Source organism: Muntiacus reevesi, chromosome 21 (assembly GCF_963930625.1).
Source record: "Muntiacus reevesi chromosome 21, mMunRee1.1, whole genome shotgun sequence".
Lineage (NCBI taxonomy): Eukaryota > Metazoa > Chordata > Mammalia > Artiodactyla > Cervidae > Muntiacus > Muntiacus reevesi.
This window is the reverse complement of record NC_089269.1, coordinates 16,215,073-16,237,126: the sequence shown is the minus strand read 5'-3', so window position 1 is coordinate 16,237,126 and position 22,054 is coordinate 16,215,073. Positions and strand designations below refer to the sequence as shown.

The 22,054-nt window shown below is 39.2% G+C and overlaps 1 pseudogene; it reads left to right on the top strand.

Annotated features, from left to right (window-relative positions):
* The window catches only part of LOC136152327 (elongation factor 1-alpha 1-like), a 96,994-nt pseudogene extending 75,635 nt beyond the window's left edge, over positions 1–21,359 (top strand).
* Positions 21,360–22,054: the final 695 nt, after the last annotated feature.

Below are 22,054 nucleotides of genomic sequence, written 5' to 3'. Positions count from 1 at the left end.
GGAGAAGTCCATGTACTGTATAGTTTATGGGGTCACAAAGAGTTGGACACAACTGATCAACTTTCACTTTCAGTTTCAACATAGATACCTGGACCCTGCTTCTTTGGGATCATATCATTGTTCTCATTGCTTTCAGCAAGTCAAGCATGTGACAGCTTATCTACCATTAGCCCTGACATGGAGAGGAGAGCTGTAGCTGAAGTTCCTAACTGTCCAGCAATGAAGTATTTTTCTCATGAGTGTGCTTCTGATAGACTTTGGTGAATGTTGCAATTTGGAGGCCATGGAATAAAATTCTCTGAATGTTCTCATAATTCTCTGAGTGATCTCACATAATCTTTGTTGTTTCGCCACTAGGTTGTGTCTGACTTTTTTGTGACCCCCTGGACTGTAGCTCCACTAGACACTTCTGTCCATGGGACTATCCAGGCAAGAACATTAGAGTGGGTTACCATTTTGTTCTCCACGGGAACTTCCCAGCTCAGGAATTGAACCCACGTGATTGGCATTGGAAGTGACTGGCACTCCTATCCTTATCACCGAGCCATGTTGTAAGCCCTTGAAGTGTGCCTACTTTCCTTGACCTTTAATCCCTTTCCTATCTCTGCTGGCAACAGTAGGTATTTTAATCTCCCTCAGTGTGGGCCATTATGTCTTCTAAGTTTCTAGATCCAGCAAATTTGCAGTGTGCCCTGGGGAATCTTTTCAGGGAGTTAAATCCTGTTTATTGAGATGGTGCCCTGAGTCAACAAACTGCTTCCGTTCCTTCCACCAGGCTCCCTCAGATCCCTGTTTCACTGTTCCTAGTGGTAAATGCTTTCTTTTTCCATAACTGACTTTAGGATCTAGTCTCTCTGCTTTCGTATTAGTCCCAGCATGGCATGGCTGGGTTATGCAACCACTTAACTCTAACTACCAGTCTGCAGGGGAAAAGGTGGGGGTGTGTCCGTAAGGTAGCAACTCTGCCTTGTGAGAAACAGTATCTGTATTTTCTTCCTGAAGTAAGTGCCAACTCTAAACAGAGAGAGGGAGGATAGATCAGTTCTTTGTTTCAAGTGGTTTAGAAAAACATGAGGAGTCAGAGTCTTTGGAAACGGTCACATAGATGTCCTCAAATAATGTGTCAAAGGCCCAACTTTTCCTAACTTGGGTCCTGACTTTGGCATAACAGACCTACCTCAGCTGTTTCAAAGATCTTTAAAATTCAGCCACTTTGACTAAAATTCTTATGCTAACCTTCACCTTTTTCTACTTTTCTGCTCTGTGAGATGGAGCATCTTTGTATTCCCAGAGACTCTGGTTCTCACACTAAGTTTTCAGTTCTTAGTACTTGCCTTTAACATTTTGTCATCTGCCTGCAGGAATAAATGTAACTTAGTGACAACATCCAATGCCTCAGTCCTTATATCTGTTATTTGCATTGTATGTTTCAAATGTCTGAATCATGGCAAGGACCAGGGTAGTTCTGTCCTCTATCAGGCCAAACCAGCACACCTTCGGTGAATGGTTGAAAGCTGGGACTGCCACCCTGTGTCAGGGCAGTGATACTTAAACAACAAGTCCTATCGTGAATAGGATCTGAGTGATCCATTCTCCTATCTGCCACAACATTTTTAAGGTTAGAATATCCAGATGCTTTGCTCCTTTCCTCATCTCTCTTCTATAGAATATGTAATGTAAGATTAAAATAGGAGACAAAATTGGAGAACTATTTCTTAAAGCACAGCTAACATGGTATTATTATGTTCTTGGCCAGAGTCTCACAAAACAAGCATGCTATATTCGTTTTTACCGCTACTTTAATGAATTCCACACATTTAGTGGCTTAAATCAACACAAATTTACTATCTTACAGTTACAGAGGCTCAAAGTCCTAAAATCAAAGAATCTGGAGGGTTATGTTCCTTCTGGAAGTTCTAGGGAAAAATCCATTTCCTTGCCTTTTTTTCTTTTATAATCTTCTGTGAGACAACTGTATTCTTTGGTTCATGGCACCATTTTGCATTTTTTTTTAAATTTTTTTTAATTAGTTGGAGGCTAATTACTTCACAACATTTCAGTGGGTTTTGTCATACATTGATATGAATCAGCCATAGAGTTACATGTATTCCCCATCCCGATCCCCCCTCCCACCTCCCTCTCCTCCCGATTCCTCTGGGTCCTCCCAGTGCACCAGGCCCAATCACTTGTCTCATGCATCCCACCTGGGCTGGTGATCTGTTTCACCGTAGATAATATACATGCTGTTCTTTCGAAACATCCCACCCTCGCCTTCTCCCACAGAGTTCAAAAGTCTGTTCTGTACTTCTGTGTCTCTTTTTCTGTTTTGCATATAGGGTTATCATTACCATCTTTCTAAATTCCATATATATGTGTTAGTATGCTGTAATGTTCTTTATCTTTCTGGCTTACTTCACTCTGTATAATGGTGAATGGATAAGGAAGCTGTGGTACATATACACCATGGAATATTACTCAGCCATTAAAAAGAATTCATTTGTATCAGTTCTAATGAGATGGATGAAACTGGAGCCCATTATACATTTTGCATTTTTAAAGCCAGCAATGGATACTCCCTCTCTCTCTGCTTCTGTGATCATCTTGCCTTTTTTTTTTTTTTTTTTTTAACATTTCCCCTTTAGCTTCCCTTTTATAAGGACTCTTGTGATTACAGTTGTTCCACTCAGACAATGCAGGGTAATTTCTCTATCTCCAGATCCTTTCCATATACGACAGAAAGCATTTTAAGGTATTAACTTGGATATGCTTTTTACACCCTTTTTATGACAATTCCCTTTCAGATCCCATTAGAGAGTTCCTATACTCTCTTAAGGATAAGGACATAAATAAAACAAAATTTCAGTGTTGAAATTGAGTTCAGATGCATGTTCTTGAAATCATAGCAGAAGTTGCTGTGACTAAAGTGTTTGAGAAAGAAAGACATTGCTTATTTTTTCATGTTGATAATTTTAATTCTAAAAATTTCAAAGGTCAGCCAGAAATGCCAGGACCTCATCATGGATCTGGACACAACAGACTTTGATATCCAAGTACAAGTGGTGATTTCACAAAATGAGTGAAACCACAGTGGATGTGTTCTGATAATCTGTCTTTCTGATGCCAGAGCTACATGTAAGGTCCTAGGGTTCTGGATCATATCTGGGAAACAATTGAAAGAAAAGAAGAGAGGAGGGTTTCCGCATTGATGCTGTTTTTATGCAATAAGAAAGTACAGTTTACTGTTGCTAATAAATATAATATAAATAATATAAATGTTTGATAATAAATAAAATGATACTATTGAGCAAAACAGGAAGACTTTCTATAGATTTATACAGAAATTTAATTTTTTGTTGAGCTAGATGTACTTTCTAGCACTGGAACAATTTAATATATTGAAAAATTCTGCAAAGCAGATGTGATTGCTATTTCAGTGATTATTTGATTGAAATTTAGAGAGGTATTGCAGCCAGTGAATAATGTTGGAAAGCAGCTCTCCATGGTCCTTTTGAATCTCTGCACTTTTTGTGGAGAAACATGGATATTTTTTTGTTCCAAACTATCTAATCAAGGATGGCACCACCCTAATGGCAGAAAGCAAAGAGAAACTGAAGAGCTTCTTGATGAAGGTGAAAGAGGAGACTGAAAAAGTTGGCTTAAAACTCAACATTGAAAAAGCTAAGATCATGGAATCCAGTTCTATCACTTCATGGAAAATAGATGGGAAAACAGTGGAAACAGTGACAGACTTTATTTTCTTGGTCTCCAGAATCACTGCAGATGGTGACTGCAGTCATTAAATTAAAAGATACTTACTCCTTGGAAGAAAAGCTATAACAAACCTAGACAGCATGTTAAAAAGCAGAGACACTGTTTTGCTGACAAAGGTCCATACAGTCAAAGCTATGGTTTTTCTAAAAGTCATGTATAGATGTGAGAGTTGGACCATAAAGAAAGCTGAGCACCAAAGAATTGGTGCTTTTGAACTGTGGTGTTGGAAAAGACTCTTGAGAGTCCCTTGTACAGCAAGAAGATCAAACCAGTCAATCCTGAAGGAAATAAATCCTGAATATTCATTGGAAAGACTGCTGTTGAGGCTGAAACTCCAATACTTTGGCCACCTGATGGGAAGAGTCAACTCACTGGAGAAGACCCTGATGCTAGGAAAGATTGAAGGCAGGAGGAGAAGGGGGTGACAGAGGATGAGATGGTTGGATGGCGTCACCGACTCAATGGACATGAGTTAAAGCAAACTCTGGGAGACTGTGAAGGACAAGGAAGCCTGATGTGCTATCGTTCATGGGATAGCAAAGGGTCAGACACGCCTGAGCAACTGAACAATAGTAAACGTCTATTCAAGGACATTGGTACAGCAATAGCCTTGGAAGATAGAAATAGCATCATCTTCTTCCAGAGCAAAAGATTTGTTTTCAGAATAGGAAAATTATGATAATGTCTCTGTACTGGGAAAATTTGGGGCAGGTTGACACCAACAACTCATAAGATAGGGACTTCCTAAGCTCTGAGTTCCTCACTATGATGTGAACCTACTGTGTATATAGCATATCTTTGTACCTCTCAGCATGGCACTTTGGGCCTAGGGTCAAGAGGAACACATGTGAACATGAAGTTCATGGTGCCTTCTGTGCTTTGTAATAAAAAGTTCTCTGTCTCAGTGCTATTCTCTCAGAAACAGATCGCCAGCCCAGGTTGGATGCATGAGACAAGTGCTCAGGGCTGGTGCACTGGGAAGACCCAGAGGGATGGGGTGGGGAGGGAGGTGGGAGGGGGGATCGGGATGGGGAACACATGTAAATCCATGGCTGATTCATGTCGATGTATGACAAAAAGCACTACAATATTGCAAAGTTATTAGCCTCCAACTAATAAAAATAAATGGAAAAAAATGGAAAAAAAAGTTCTCTGTCTTTGACTCAATAGTTTCATGTCTTCTTCTACTAATGATGACACTGTGACAGGCTAAGTTGTTAGCTTGCAAGCAGAGTGAAATTTCAGATCACTCATAGTTTCTTGAGTATGGTAGAAGCAATATGACAATTTTGGCCATTTAACTCTAGAACCTGGACTTGAAACCAAGCATTTGAATATAATCAGTCAATATCTACTGAGGGACTCAGCTAAAATGAAATTAGCATAAATATGGTGAGCAGATTTGCCCATTCTCTTAGTAAAATCATATTTTGATCTTTCAGTTTGGTAATAGGAGAATTGATTTACTTCATAAGCCACTTTACCAATATTTTTTGTTTTCAAGGTATAACTGGTGAAACACTACTCTAGAAGAAGTAAATCCTGGCCAAGAAAACTGTAAGCCAAAAGCCGCCTCGATACAACTTATCCTTCTTGAAAAGTGTGTTAGTCACTCAGTTGTGTCCGACTCTTTGTGACCTTATGGCCTCTAGCCTACCAAGCTCCTCTGTCTGTAGGATTTCCCAAGCAAGAATACTGGAGTGGGTAGCCATCTCTTCTCCAGGGGATATCCCCAGACCAGGGATCAAATCCAGATCTCCTGCATTGCAGGCAGATTCTTTACCATCTGAGCCACCAGGGGAATCCTTATTCTTCTTAGAAATGTTTGATACATTAGTATTTAAACTTTCTGAGAAATCCTATAATAAAGAAGTTTGACTTCTTTATTTGGAATCTTATTTCAAATATCCCAGATTATTTGATAGCAAAATATCTACTCTCATGGATCTAGGATCCCAGTGAACACATTTTGAGAATCACTGATTGGGATAGATGCATCTTCTCAGCCTATTCTCATCCTGTTATCACAAGGCTTTGAATAGCTTCTAGTTTAAATGGTTGTACCTGTACTAATAGAGATAAGGAAAGATTTGTGAGTCCACACTTGGGCTGCAGCAATTATTCTGAGCCTTAGAGTCCCAATAAAATCGTCAAGTGATGCTAAAAAGTTGATATTTTTAAAACTCCCTAGGCTAATAAAATGTGTAGCCAGAGTTAAGTACCATGTGATAGAGCAGTAAAGCAGGAACTCACTCCTGGGGAAATCATAAAGAAAGTATAGAGTCTATATATTATTCTGTCAGTATGATAACTGCTAGCCACATGCTACTTTATAAATTTTAGTTTAAATTAATATAATTAAATGAAATTTAAGCTCTATTTCTGTCATTCTTAGTCACACTACACATACTCCATTAGCCACATACAGCTAGTGGTATAGCATTAAATATTACATATATATATAATAACATATGTATGTAATATTTATACATAACATAATGTTCCCATCATCACAGAAAGTTCTATTGGACAGTGCTGCTATGTAAGCTACAGAGTTCTCTCCCAGTATGGCCATAGCCAAATTTAGAAGTTCTAAGTTTGGTTTTATTAAGGCAATCAGTGCTCTTTCCTAAGGGGTACCAAAGAGGATATGAATGGAAATTTTCATGGAATGTGTGTGAAATATGTATATGTGGGTGCATGTGAGTATGCACATGTGTGCTCGTGTGCTGTGGAGATAATTGTTATAGTCTAACTCCTTTAGCCCTATGAAATGTATCATGCTATAAATTCATGCTAATATAAGAAAAAATTGTAATGACTTAATATCCTTGGAACCCAACTTTAAGAATGTTTCTAAACAATCAGAACTTATTGTCTTAATATTGCTTCCCTAAAAAACTTTCTCTAATATTGTTATTTTTGGTTTTCTTCCTGAGGGTCCCTGATTTCTCTAATTCTTGTCCTGGAATCACCCCATAGTTAGAGAAGAAGTCATGGTCATTAATTAAATTCAGTTTTATAAGATGCTGCCATTAGCTACAGGATCTAAAACTATAACCTAAATTCTTATTTAATATGTTCAAAAAGGACTGGGAAAATATCTCAGGGAACAAATGAAAACAAGCAGAAGAAAATTATTTTGTGCTATAAAAGCACCTAATTTTTGTTTATTTAGTTGTTAAGTTCTGTCGGACACTTTTGCGACCGCACGGACTGTAGCTCTTCAGACTCCTCTGTCCATGGAATTTCCCACAAGAATACTGGAGTGTAGTGGAGTGCCATTTCCTTCTCTAGGGGATCTTCCCAACCCAGGGATAAAACCTTTGTCTTCTGCATTGGCAGGCAGGTTCTTTACCACAAAGTCACCAGGAAAGTCCACATTGTTTTGTTACATAATAATTTTTTTAAACTTCTTGCAAAGATGGTTTTAATATTTAGCTATTCAGTATAAGCTGAAGATAAAAAAAGGTCCTCTATAAAAGTTCATGGTTATCAAGTATGTGTCATTTAGCTAATGACATGCAGTGTGTAAAGAAAAAAATAATCTTTGTATGATCACTCATGTGATTTTTAAAACCAGGGCTCACCTATAGGGAAGGGTGATTTGTTGTTTTCTTTCTATGGAAAACTTGAGAAGGGAACAATCCAATAACATAATTTTCTGACTTTAATCCAGGTTTATTAGCCACAGACTTTGATCAAACAGAAAAATACAAATACTTTTGAATGATAAAATCTCCATTCTTAATACTCTAATACTGTCTTCGTCTTAGCAGAGTGAATAGTCCCTACCTCATTTTATGAAGTCTGTCCCTGTGTTAGTCACTCAGTTGTGTCTGACTCTTTGCTATCCCAAGGATGGTATCCCACCAGGCTTCTCTGTCCATGGAATTCTCCAGGCAAGAATACTGGAGTGGACACCCATTCCCTTCTCCAGGGAATCTTCCCAATCCAAGGATCAAACCTGGGTCTTCTGCACTGCAGGCAGATTCTTTACCATCTGAGCCACCAGGGAAGCCAATTCTATGAAGTCAGAATTACCCTAACACCAAAACAAAGACATTACAAGAAAACTACATAACAATATTTCATATGAACATTGATATAAACATCCCCAATGAAACATTAGCAAATAAAATTGAACAATGTATACAAAAAATTATGCACAATGAGCAAGCAGATTTGTCCCAGGTATTGCGGTCTTGGTTTAGTATTTTAAAATCAATTAATGTAATCTATTACATCAAAAGGCTAGTGAAGAAAATTACATAATCATATCAATAGATATAGAAAAATCATTTGAAAAAAATCTAATACCCATTCATAATAAAAGCTCTGCAAACTAGTAATAGAGGGGGATTTCCTCAACTTGATAAAGATCCTCTACAAAATACTTAAAGGTAACATCATACTGAATGGTAAGAAATTTGTAATTTCCCCACCAAGATTTGGAACAAGGCAAGGGTGCTTTTTGCCACCACTGCTTTTCAACGTTGTGTTAATGCTCCTGGAAAGTGTAATAAGACAGAAAAAGGAAATAGAATGTATGCAGACTGGGAAGAAGAAATTCTCTTTGTTTTCAGATAACCTGCTTGAATGCATAGAAAACCCCACAGAATGAACAAAATGACTACTCAAAATGATGGGTAGTTATACCAAAACTGAAGGATATAAGGTTGATATACAACAGTTGATCATTTTCCTATGTATGAGCAATGAGCAAGTGGGATTTGATATTAAAATGTAATACTATTTATATGAGAACCCCAAATATGAAACACTTAGGTATAATCATAATCTGTAGGAGGAAAATTACAAAACTCTAAAGAGATATATCAAAGAATCAATAAATGGAGAGATATTCAATTTTCACAAATAGAAAGAATTGAGATGTAAGTTTTACCCACACAGAATCTATAGGTTCAATGCAACAACCTAAAACTCACTTAGGTTATTTTGTGGATACTAATGTACTACTTCTAAACTTTCCTGAGAAATCTGTATACAGGTCAAGGAGCAACGGTTAGAATTGGACATGGAAAAATGAACTGGTTCCAAATTGGGAAAGGAGTACATCAAGGCTGTATATTGTCACCCTGCATATGTAACTTGCATGCAGATTGCCTCATGCAAAATGCCGGGCTGGATGAAGCACAAGCTGAAATCAGGATTGCTGGGAGAAATATCAATAACTTCAGATACACAGATGACACCACCCTTATGGCAGAAAGTGAAGAGGAACTAAAGAACATCTTGATGAAAGTGAAAGAGGAGAGTGAAAAGTTGGCTTAAAACTCGACATTCAAAAAACTAAGATGGCATCCAGTCCCATCACTTCATGGCAAATAAATGGGGAAACAATGGAAACAGTGAGACACTTTATTTTCTCGGACTCCAAAATCACTGCAGATGGTGACTGCAGCTGTGAAGTGAAAAGATGCTTGCTCCTGGGAAGGAACGCTATGCCTAACCTAGAGAGCATATTAAAAAGCAGAGACATCACTTTGCATCAAAAGTCCATACAGTCAAAGCTATGGTCTTTCCGGTAGTCGTATATAGATGTGAGAGTTGGAACATAAAGAAAACTGAGTATCAAAGAATTGATGCTTTCAAGCTGTGGTGTTGTAGAAGACTCTTGAGAGTCCCTTGAACTGCAAGGAGATCAAACCAGTCAGTCCTGAAGGAAATCAGTCCTGAATATTCATTGGAAGAACTGATGCTGAAGCTGAAACTCCAATAACTTGGCCACATGATGCAAAGTACTGACTTATTGGAAAAGACCCAGATGCTGGGAAAGATTGAAGGCAGAAGGAGAAGGGGACAATAGAGGATGAGATGGTTGGATGGCATCACCGACTTGATGGACATGAGTTTGAGCAAGCTCTAGGAGTTGGTGATGGACAGGGAAGCCTGGCAGGCTGCACTCCATGGGGTCACAAAGTCACAGCTCAGCGACTGAACTGAACTCAACTGACTTCTAAACTTGTTACATAGCAGCAAGAGACCCAGAGTAGCCACTACAATTTTGAAGGAGAAGAACAAAATCAGATGACTGACACTGCTAGACTTTAAGACTTAACATAAAGCTAGTTATCAAGACAGTGTGGTACTAGTTAAATAATAGACAGATGTGCTGTGTTCAGTCACTTCAGTTATGTCCTACTCTTTACAACCCTATGGACCATAGCCTACCAGGCTCTGACCATGGGATTTTCCTGGCAAGAATAATTTCCTGGCAATGGGCTGCTATTTCCTTCTCTAGAGGATCTTCTTGACTCAGGGATTGAAACTATGTATGCTGCATCTCCTGCATTGCAAACAGATTCTTTACCACTGAGCCAGTGGGGGAAGCCTGTAAATCTACAGAAAAAATAGAAAGCATGGAAATAGCCCCACATAAATATGATCAATTGATCTTTGACAAAAAAGCCTAGGCAATACAACAGAGCAATTGCAGTTTTTTCAGCAAATAATGCTGGAACAACTGGACATCAATGTGCAAAAAAAAAAAGGTGAATTTGGGAAAAAACCCTAGATCTGACCCAAGGTTTTCCTTGTGAAAATCAGTTCAGTTCAGTTGCTCAGTCGTGTCTGACTCTTTGTGACTGAGCAAGTCAATAACTAGGCAGTTTGATAAGAAGTCCGGGGTACCTGAGGAGGAGAAAGGGATCTGGGGCCCTTGAAGCAAAGATAGGAGTTTGGGGTTCTCAAAGAAGAGGAAAGGAGAAACTTTTCTTTTCCCCCTCTACTTTTCTTAGTCTTAGTCATGCAAAACGTTTTTATTTTTTTTTTCTTAAGCTCGGAACTAATGATTGCACAAGAAACAACTCAGTTTAAACTCTGTACTAGGGATTATATAACAACTCTGTACCCTGCTTGAGGACAGTTTCTCCTTTCTGAAAAACTTCTGATTAATCCTGATATCTTATGGGATTGGGTCTAGTAGGATCTTTCTGTTGTTAAATTCTAATTGTTATCTTAAAATGTAAATTGTGGGAGTGGGTCTGATAAAAGTTTCACAAACTTGAGACATTCTTTTGATTTATTGTAAGAGCTAGTTAAAAAGTATATAATTCCCTTGCTAAAGACTAGCAGGTGGGCACTCTCTGCCTCCTTCTGATGTCTGTGTCAGGAGCTTTCTCTGTCGCTTTTCACTGTAATAGAGCTTGTGCCACACAGGAGCCCTGAGTGGTCAAGCCTGGTCTCTGGACCTGAAGCTAAATCTCCTTCTTTGGAGATCACAAATCCAACACCGTTCACCTTAAGCTATCCTGACCCAATGGACTGCAGCACACCAGGCTTCCCTGTCCATCACCAACTCCCAGAGCTTACTCAAACTCATGTCCATCGAGTTGGTGATACTATCCAAACATCTCATCCTCTGTCATCCCTTTCTCCTCCCACCTTCAATCTTTCCTAGCATCAGGGTCTTTTCCAATGAGGCAGTTCTTCGCATCAGGTGACCAAAGTATTGGAGTTTCAGCTTCAGCATCAGTCCTTCCAGTGAATATTAAGGACTGATTCCTTTTAGGATTGGCTGGTTGGATCTCCTTGCAGTCCAAGGGACTCTCAAGAGTCTTCTCCAACACCACAGTTAAAAAGGATCAATTCTTCAATGTTCAATTTTCTTTATGGTCCAACTCTCACATCCATACATGATTACTGGAAAAACCATAGTTTTGATTAGATGAAACTTTGTTGGCAAAGTAATGTCTCTGCTTTTAATATGCCATCTAGGTTGGTCATAACTTTTCTTACAAGGAGAAGGTGTCTCTAATTTCATGGCTGCAGTCACCATCTGCAGTTATTTTGAAGCTCAAAAAAATAGTCTCACTATTTATATTGTTTCCTCATCTATTTGCCATGAAGTGATGGGACCAGATGCCATGATCTTAGTTTTCTCAATGTGGAGTTTTAAGCCAGCTTTTTCACTCTCCTCTTTCACTTTCGTCAAGAGGCTCTTTAGTTCCTCTTCACTTTCTGCCATAAGGGTGGTGTCATCTGGATATCTGAAGTTATTGATATTTCTCCTGGCAGTCTTGACTCCAGCTTGTGCTTCTTCCAGTCCAGCGTTTCTCATGATGTACTCTGCATATAAGTTAAATAAGCAGGTGACAATATACAGCCTTGACATACTCCTTTCCCTGTTTGGAACCAGTATGTTGTTCTATGTTCAGTTCTAACTTTTGCTTCTTGACCTGCATACAGATTCCTCAGGAGGCAGGTCAGGTGGGTAAGGTAAGGCAGGTAAGGCATCTCTTTAAGGATTTTCCACAGTGTGTTGTGATCCACACAATTTGCTGTGATCCTATGTGTATGGTGATGCCTCTTTTTGATACATCACCAAAAGCACAATCCATGGAGAAATGAATTGATAAGGTGAACTTAATTAATGTTTAAAATACCCTCTCTTCAAAGGATATTTGAAGAGAGAGTATGAGAAGAATGAGAAGAAAAGCCAAAGTTTGGGAGAAAATATTTGCAAAAGACCTATTTGATAAAGGGATGCTAGGCAAAATATACAAATAACTGTTAAAGTTGAACAATAAGAAAGAAACAATCCAATTTAAAATTGACCTACGATCTGAACTGGAAAAGGAAATGGAAACCCACTCCAGTATCTTGCCTGAAGAAGCTCATGAACAGAGGGGCCTGGTGGGCTGCAATCCTTGGGGTTGCAAGCAGTTGGACATGATTTAGCAACTAAGGTCTAAATAGGCAACACACCAAAGGAAATATGCGGATGGCAAATGAGCACGTGGAAAGATACTCGGTATCATATGCCATCAAGGAATTAAAAATTGAAACACAGCAGAGATATCACAACAAATCTATTAGAATGACTATAATCCAAAACACTAACAACACCAAAGGTTAGCAAGAGTGGGGAGCAATGGTAATTCTTACCTATTGCTGTTGGGAATGCAAAATGGTTCAGCCCCTTTAGAAGACAGTTCGGCTGTTTCTCACAAACTAGACTCTTACCATACAATGCAGCAGTTGTGCCCCTGGAAATATACAATGGAATGATTTTTTTGAGCTGAAATAAATGTGCTTCAAGCCATGAAAAGATATGGAAGGTTCATAAGTACATTGCTGCTGCTGCTGCTAAGTCACTTCAGTCGTGTCCGTCTCTGTGCGACCCCATAGACGGCAGCCCACCAGGCTCCGCCATCCCTGGGATTCTCCAGGCAAGAACACTGGAGTGGGTTGCCATTTCGTTTTCCAATGCATGAAAGTGAAAAGTGAAAGAGAAGTCGCTCAGTCGTGTCCGACTCTTAGTGACCCCATGGACCGCAGCCTACCAGGCTCCTCCGTTCATGGGATTTTCCAGGCAAGAGTACTGGAGTGGGGTGCCATTGCCTTCTCCGCTTAAGTACATTACTAAGTAATTTAAACCAGTCTGAAAAGGTACATACTGTATAATATCAACTATATAACATTGGGAAAAGGCAAAACTGTAGAAACAGTAAAAGGATTAATGGTAGTCAGAGCTTAGCTGTGAGGGAGGGAGGGATAAATAGGCAGGGCACAGAGGACTTTTAGAGTAATAAAACTACTTTGATGCTATATTGGTGTACACATGTTAAACATTTGTCCAAACCCACAGAATGTACAAAACTAACAGTGAACCCTGTTGTGAACTATGGACTTTGGGTGATGATATGTTAATGTACCACTCTAGTGTGGAATTTTGATAGTGAAGAAGGCTATGCATATGTAGGGGCAACAGGATGGGTATATAGAAATCTCTATAATTTCTGTAATTATATTGAATTATCTCTCTAATTTCTAAATCTCTATAATTTACTATGCTGTGAACTCAAAACTGCTGCATACAATAGAGTGTATTAAAAATTTCACATTTTTTGCTTTTCATCTTCTATGAAGCCAGTTCAGAAAATTCAGCTACATAAGGATTAATATACATATGCATATATACACATATTAAAGTTTTTCTAAGAATTTATTGTGTGCTAAGTCACTTCAGTCTTGTCTGACTCTTTGTAACTCTATGGACTATAACCTGCCAGGCTTCTCTGTCCATGGGATTCGCCAGGCAAGAATACTGGAATGCGTTGCCATTCCCTTCTCCAGGGATTATTTCTGACCCAGGGATCGAACCCACATCTCTTATGTCTCCTGCATTGGCAGGTGGGTTCTTAACCATTAGCACCACCTGGGAAGTATTTACTAGGTTGATGCAAAAGTAATTGCAGTTTTGAATTGTTGAACTTTGCCTTTTGATACTGTAATATATTCATGAATAAATATGGTTATGTTATACCTCATTTTAATGCACATTTCTTGCTTTATGTTTTTTTTTTTTTTTTTTGCTAATGACTTATCACAACATCAATAACTCATTTGGCCCAGAAACTGCTAATGAACGTACAGTGCCATGGTGGTTCAAGAAATTTTTGCAAAGGAGTTGAGACACTTGAAGATGAGGAGCACTGTGGCCAGCCACTGGAAGTTGACAGTGACCAACTGAAAGGGTCATCGAGGTTGATCCTCTCATAACCACAAGAGAAGATGCCAAAGAACCCAGCATTTAAAACAAATTGAAAAGGTGGAAAAACTCAATAAGTGGGTGCCTCATGAGCTGACAGAAACCTCAAAAAAAATTATCATTTTATCTTTTCTTATTCTACACAAAAACAATAAACCATTTCTAGATCAGATTGTGACATGAGATAAAAAGTGGAGTTTTGGTAACCAGCAACGACCAGCTCAGTGGTTGGACTAAGAAGCTCCAAAGCACTTCCCAAAGCCAGTCGTGCATCAGACTCACACACGGTCACTGCTTGGTGGTCTGCTGCAAGTCTGATCAACTACAGCTTTCTGAACCCCAGGGAAACCATTACGTCTGAGAAGCATGCTCCGCAGATCAATGAGATACACTGAAAACTGCAACCCCTGCGGATGGTGTTGGTCAAAATATGGGCCCAGTTCTTCCCCATGACAATGCCCGACTGCACAGAGCACAACCAATGCTTCAAAAGTTGATCGAATTGGCCTGTGAAGTTTTACCTTCTCCGCCATATTAACCAGACCGCTCACCAATCGACTACCACTTCTTCAAGCATCTTGACAACTCTTTGCAGGGAAAATGCTTCCACAAATGGCAGGAGGCAGAAAATGCTTTCCAAGAGTCTGTTGAATCCTGAAGCACAGATTTTTATCCTACAGGAATAAATAAATTTATTTCACATTGGCAGAAATGTGTTGATTGTAATGATTCCTATTGTGATTAATAAAAATGTGTTTGAGCCTCGCTATAATGATTTAAAGTTCACAATCTGAAACTGCAATTATGTTTGCATCAACCTAATGCCAGCCAAACTAGTACAGATTTAGTAAGTGTTAAATTAGTGCATTTTTTGGGGAATACATATAAAATTACCCATTTAGTACTATATAAAGAGGGAAATGGCAACCCACTCCAGTCTTCTTGCCTGGAGAATCCCAGGGACGGAGAGCCTGGGATTCTATGGGGTCACACAGAATCAGACACGACTGAAGCAACTTAGCAGCAGCAGAAGCAAAAATAAGAAATAGAAAATAAGAATGAATTTTTCTATGAGTTCATACTACAGAACTGGCTTGAAATTTTAACAAAATATTTACATTAATATTGAAATACAGTGAACAGTATTTCAAATGTCCATTTTTAGGAAGTTTCAGGCAAAGAGGTCCACAGCCTGAAACAGATGCAATTGAATTAACCATCTCTTTCAGATGTGCACTTGTAGATACAATTTTCTAGCAAAATATCATTGAAAAGTAACCATATAGTAAGGGGCAATATTTTTATTACATAGTAAATTATGCTGCATTTTAAGCCAGTTTTTAGTAACAATCACAAGAAAAAGATATATTTGAAAATAAATATAGCATGTTTGGCAAAATAAACTATCTGGTCCAGGTTATGATATTTTTTTTTTTCTGGAAAGTGACTATAAACTTTATTAATCTATACAATGCAAATATTCACTTGAGTCTACATTAGGTCAAGTTATTAATATTTTTTACTGTAAATATTTCTGCTCTTTGTAATATTTTGATCTTGTTCCCACTAAAAAAACAGGGAGTATCTAACTCAAAGATTTTTGCCTCTGTTCTATTTTTTTCTCTTTTAGCTCAGTAAATGTAGCTTCAAACGTTACATTTCCTTGCTAGCTCAGGAATAATATAGAGATTTTGTAGGTAAACTGGCCCTCCTCTAGTCCTCTGCTGCCGTAGAAGTCACACCCATCTTTCGTTCACCAGCTGAACAGTGTCTTCTCCAAGTCTTTCTCCAGTCCTACTTGCTTTGTTTTTTCTTATGATTGTATTTGTTTATTTAGTTTTGGCTGTGCGAGTCTTTGCTGCTGTGCTGACCTTTCTCTCGTTGTGGTGACTGGGGGCTCCTCTCCAGCTGCAGTGCTGAGGCTCCTCTTGTCTTGGGGCCCAGGCTCTGGGATGCATGGGCTTCCGTAGTTGCAGCTCCAGGCTCTGGAGCACAGGCTCAATGGTTATGGTGCAGGGGCTTAGTTGCTGCATGGCATGTGGTTTTATCTGGATCAGAGATCAAACCTAAACCCATGTCTCCTTCATTGGCAGGCAGATTCCTTACTCTTGAACCACCAAGGAAGCCCCAGCCCTACTTTCTTAAACAGTCGTCTCCATTATCAGGTCCCACCTCTCCACCTATTTTACCACTCCCCCTAAGCCACAGTCTTCATATTTCATAAACATGAAATTCAAAAGATGTATCTGTCTATGATTTTGCTTCTTCTATCAACCTTAAGATGGTACATTGAATATGGTATAAAAAGATCAATGTGAATTTATTTACTTTATTGTTTTTTCAAAATAGGTCTGCTCTAGCAGGTCTCTGGATATGCATACAAACTTCATATAGCTATGAAAGGAAAGAAACAAATGCCAGGCACATAGCACCAAGCTGAGAAACCAAATGTTAAGCAGAGATAAGGAAGGGGCTGAACTTGGAAGTTATCAGTACTGACTGATAAGAGACTCAGTACCGGCTGCTATTTGGAATATCAAACATTCTAATGAGTGTGGAGCATTGTAGGCTTCCCAAGTTATAGAGAAAATTTGCATCAGGGTTCATGTTGTAGTCACACTATAGCCAGTAATTTAAGGATGAGATGATAGAAGGAATAAGCATTTCATAGTTTTTATCAAACAAGGGAATAGAGTGGTAATACTTCAATGCTCTCGCCCTTTAAGGAAATAGATTAATAGTATAATAACAATTTGAATAAAATATAGTAAATGCAGAAGTTAGTCAAGGAAAGGATGGTGCTCCTTTTAACTGTGATCTAAGCTCACCAATGCGCCAAATCCTATTGGATACCCTGTAAAATATTTCAGAGAAGTTCTGTTTCAGGATTAAAGGACTTGTGTGCATCGCTCCAAGTAAACCCTCTGACACTTGGAGTCAAAGTGCGATTTGCTGCATCTGAGAGATTTTTGGTAACTTACCAAGAAATTTCCAGTGTGGGCCAGTTTGCCATTAATTTTGAAACTGTAGGTCCCATATTGGGGACCCCCACCCTCTGGGTCAGCTACTGTGTGTCCTGTGACATCAGGAATTACAGATGAAGTGCTAATGCCCCTTCCCTTTCACCGGTTGTAGTTGGTAGGGAAAGCTGAGGAAAAGGGAAAGAGTCAGAATTTCTAGCTGTCCCATGGTCCTCAAGCCTCTGTCACAACGTCTATATTCAGTCCTCGCTAAAGGGTTTGAAAATGAGTTTTCCAGTTATTTACCTGAAATTTCTTCCTCGTTCACCAGATAGGCTCCCATCCCCGTCCCTGTGTCTCTTAATACTTTTTATAAGATTTGTAATCATTTTGGCATTTTGAAATCAATTTTCCTAAATCAGAATTCAAGTGCCTTATAAATTCCCCAGTAATTTTATTTGTAGATACACAGGGACATTTTATTTTATTAAAATGTTAATGGCTGTTTAGTGATTTAAAGTAATGGGGCAGGCTGATAATACACCATGATGTACTAAGCATCAGAAAAATATCTTCAAAAAATTGCTGTATTCTTTCTCTATGGTTTTCTTTTTTTTTATATTCAGTTAATCCTACATGCAAAGGCCTTTGAAAAACAAGGATTAAAAGTTAAAAATTAATTTTTCTTGGCTAACTCCATGGTAGCTGACAATTAAGAAATATTTCAAATTAGTTCACCCTAAACAATTTGTATCTTTGCAACAAAACGCCCAAAACTCAATTGTATGAATTTTCCTGAGATGCAGTTGCTCGCTAACAGCTACCTTTCCAAGGCGCTGTGCTGTGCTGCGCTAAGTTGCTTTAGTCGGGTGTGACTCTGTGTGACCCTATGGACTGTAGCCTGCCAGGCTCCTCCTCCACCCATGGGTTCTCCGAACAAGAATACTGGAGCGAGTGACTGTGTCCTCCTCCAGGGGATCTTCCGGACCCAGGGATCGAACCCACATCTCTTATTTCTCTTGTATTGGCAGGCAGGTTCTTTACCACTAGCACCACCTGGGAAGCCCCACCTTTTCAAGCTGAACAGGTCTAAAAGTCAATTCAGCAAACATTTGTAGAGGACTTCCTAAACTGAAGTCAATAGTAAGCATTATGGGATTCAGAGATTAAAAAGTAAGTGATGAATCCTATCTTCAAGAAATATGCACTATTCGGTGTGATGCAGTACAGAATGAGGTAGGCAGAATAGTTAAATCATAAACAGAACTGCTCAGAGAAACTAGAGGGAATAATCAGTGGGAAAAGAGAGCTCGATTGAATAAATGCTAATTGTCCTGGACTCTAAACAATGCATTGAAATTAAGTAAGCAAAGAAGAGAATAATTCACTAGAGACACAAGTTTATATGAAGATAAGAAAATAATCCATTATGGGCAAAATGAGATCAAAACTAATCTTATGATGAACATGGCTTTACTACCACTATAAAGTGTTATTAAGAGTTTAACATAGATTAGACATTCCCATCTCTCATTTCAACTTTTCCTTTAAAGCATATTTTACACTGTAACATGCTCGATAACTTACATGTTCATATTCGTCATCTAACACTCAGTAATAGAATTGCTAACTCTGCACACATATACACTCCACACAAATGCTTTCTATTCTTGCTTGACTTAGTACTTTAAAAACTACACTTCCATTCACCCTTGTAATCAGGTGTGTCCATGGGAATGAATTCTAGTCATAGCCACTGTTGGAAAAAAAAGAGACCCAGGGAAATACTTCTGTGGGGCCTTTATCTATTTAAGCAATTTGACTATAAGTGTGTTATTGAGCTTTTTGGCAACAGGTTTGCTGCCAGGACACAGGTGTCATGAAAACCACAGTTAAACCTAAGCAAAAATGGGAAAGGAAAACCCACAACAACATCGTTGTCATTGGGCATGTAGATTCAGGGACGTCTACTATGACGACCCATCTGATCTACGAATGTGACGGGATCAAGAGAACAATTGAATAATTGCCAGAACATGGAAGCAACCTTGATGCCCATCACCAGACGAATGGATAAGGAAGCTATGGTACATATACACTATGGAATATTATTCAGCCATTAAAAAGAATTCACTTGAATCAGTTCTAATGAGATGGATGAAACTGGAGCCCACTATACAGAGTGAAGTAAGCCAGAAAGATAAAGACCAATACAGTCTACTAACACATATATATGGAATTTTAAAAGATGGTAATGATAACCCTATATGCAAAACAGAAAAAGAGACACAGATGTACAGAATAGACTTTTGGACTCTGTGGGAGAAGGCGAGGGTGGGATGTTCTGAGAGAATAGCATTGAAACAAGTATACTATCAAGGGTGAAACAGATCACCAGTCCAGGTTGGATGCACGAGATAAGTGCTCAGGGCTGGTGCACTGGGATGACCCAGAGGGATGGGATGGGGAGGGAGGCGGGACGGAGGTTCAGGATGGGGAATACATGTAAATCCATGGCTGATTCATGTCAATGTATGGCAAAAACCACTACAATATTGTAAAGTAATTAGCCTCCAACTAATAAAAATAAATGAAAATAAATAAATAAAAATAAAACATAAAAAAAAAAAAAGAAAAGAACAATTGAAAAGTTCGAGAAGTGGGCTGCTGAGATGGGAAAGGGCTCCATCAAGTAGGCCTGGGTCTTGGACTAACTGAAAGCTGAATAAGAGCATGATATCACCATTGATATCTCCCTGTGGAAATTTGAGGACAGCAAGTACTGTGTTACAACCACTGATGCCTCAGGACACAGAGACTTCATAAAAAATATGATTACAGGCACATCCCAGGCTGACTGTGCTGTCCTGATTGTTGCTGCTGGTGTTGGTGCATTTGAAGCCAGTATCTCCAAGAATGGGCAGACCCATGAGCATGCCCTTCTGGCTAACACTCCGGGTGTGAAACAGCTGATTGTTGGAGTTAACAAAATGGATTCCACTGAGCTACTCTACAGCCAGAAGAGAGATGAGGAAATTGTTAAGGGAGTCAGCACCTACATTAAGAAATTTGGTGACAACCCCAACACAGTAGCATGTGTGCCAATTTCTGGCTGGAATGGTGACAACATGCTGGAGCCAAGTGCTAACCTTCCATGGTTCAAGGGATGGAAAGTCTCCTGTAAAAATGGCAATGCCAGTGGAATCATCCTGCTTGAAGCCCTGGGTTGCATCCTGCCACCAATTCACTCAACTGACAAACCCTTGTGTTTGCCACCCCAGGATGTCTATAAAATTGGTGGTATAAGTACTGTCTCTGTGGGTCGTGTGGAGATTGGTGTTCTCAAACCTGGCCTGGTGATCATCTTTGCTCCAGTCAATGTATCAACTGAAGTGAAGTCTGTAGAAATGCACCATGAAGCATTGAGTGAAGCCCTTCCTGGGGACAATCTGGGCTTCAATGTCAAGGACGTGTCTGTCAAAGATGTTTGTCGTGGCAATGTGGCTGGTGACAGCAAAAGTGACCCACCAATGGAAGCAGCTGGCTTCACAGCCCAGGGGATTATTTTGAACCATCCGGGCCAAATCAGTGCTGGATATGCACCTATGCTGGACTGTCACACAGGTCACATTGCTTGCAAGTTTGCTGAGCTGAAGGAGATGATTGATTGTCATTCTGGCAAAAAGCTGAAAGATGGCCCTAAATTCTTGAAATCAGGTGATGCTGCCATCATTGATATGGTTCTTAGCAAGCCCATGTGTGTCGAGAGCTTCTCTGATTATCCTCCCCTGGGCCATTTTGCTGTGTGTGACATGAGACAGACAGTCGCTGTGGGTGTCATCAACGTGGTGGACAAGAAGGCAGCTGGAGTTGGCAAGGTCACCAAGTCTGCCCAGAAAGCTCAGAAGACTGAATGAATATTATTCCCAATACCTGCCACCCCAGTCTTAATCAGTGGTGGAAAAACGGTCTCAGAACTGTTTGTCTCAATTGGCCATTTAAGTTTAATAGTAAAAGACTGGTTAATGATCACAATGCATTGTAAAACCTTCAGAAAGAAAGGAGAATGTTTTGTGGACCATATGTTTTGTGTGTGGCAGTTTAAGTTATTATATTTTAAAATCAGTACTTCTTAATGAAAACAACTTGACTAAAAATCTGTCACAGAATTTGAGACCCATTAAAAAAAGTTTAATGAGAAAAAGAAAAAGTGTGTTATTGAATCCATGGGCTTATGTGAGATATGATAATTTATCAGTGAAAATTTAGAATAATAAGTAGAGCATAGTTACTTCCGAGTTGATTTATTTTCCAATAAGTGCATGGAAAGAATCTCCACAGGGTCAAGGTACCATCTCCTCTTGCTCAGATTGAGGTCCCTCTGGGCTCTTTATTGTCAAATGTGACATTCCTGGCTAATTTCTTGTCTCATATTGTGAGAAAAGAATACCAGCAGTATGATTACTAATGATTCCATGGCTTTATAGAACCTATGTATTTAAACCATATATATCCCTCTTGCATCTTTTTCTTACTTTTTCTAACTCCATTTCTTTAATGCCTATTTCATCTTTACTCCAATTCAGTTCAGTCGCTTAGCCATGTCCGACTCTGCAACCCCATGGACTGCAGCACACCAGGCTTGCCTGTCCATCACCAACTCCCAGAACTTGCTCAAACTCATGTCCACTGAGTCAGTGATGCCATCCAACCATCTCATCCTCTGTTGTCACCTTCTCCTCTCGCCTTCAACCTTTCCTAGCATCAGGGTCTTTTCAAATGTGTCAGTTCTTTGCATCAGGTGGCA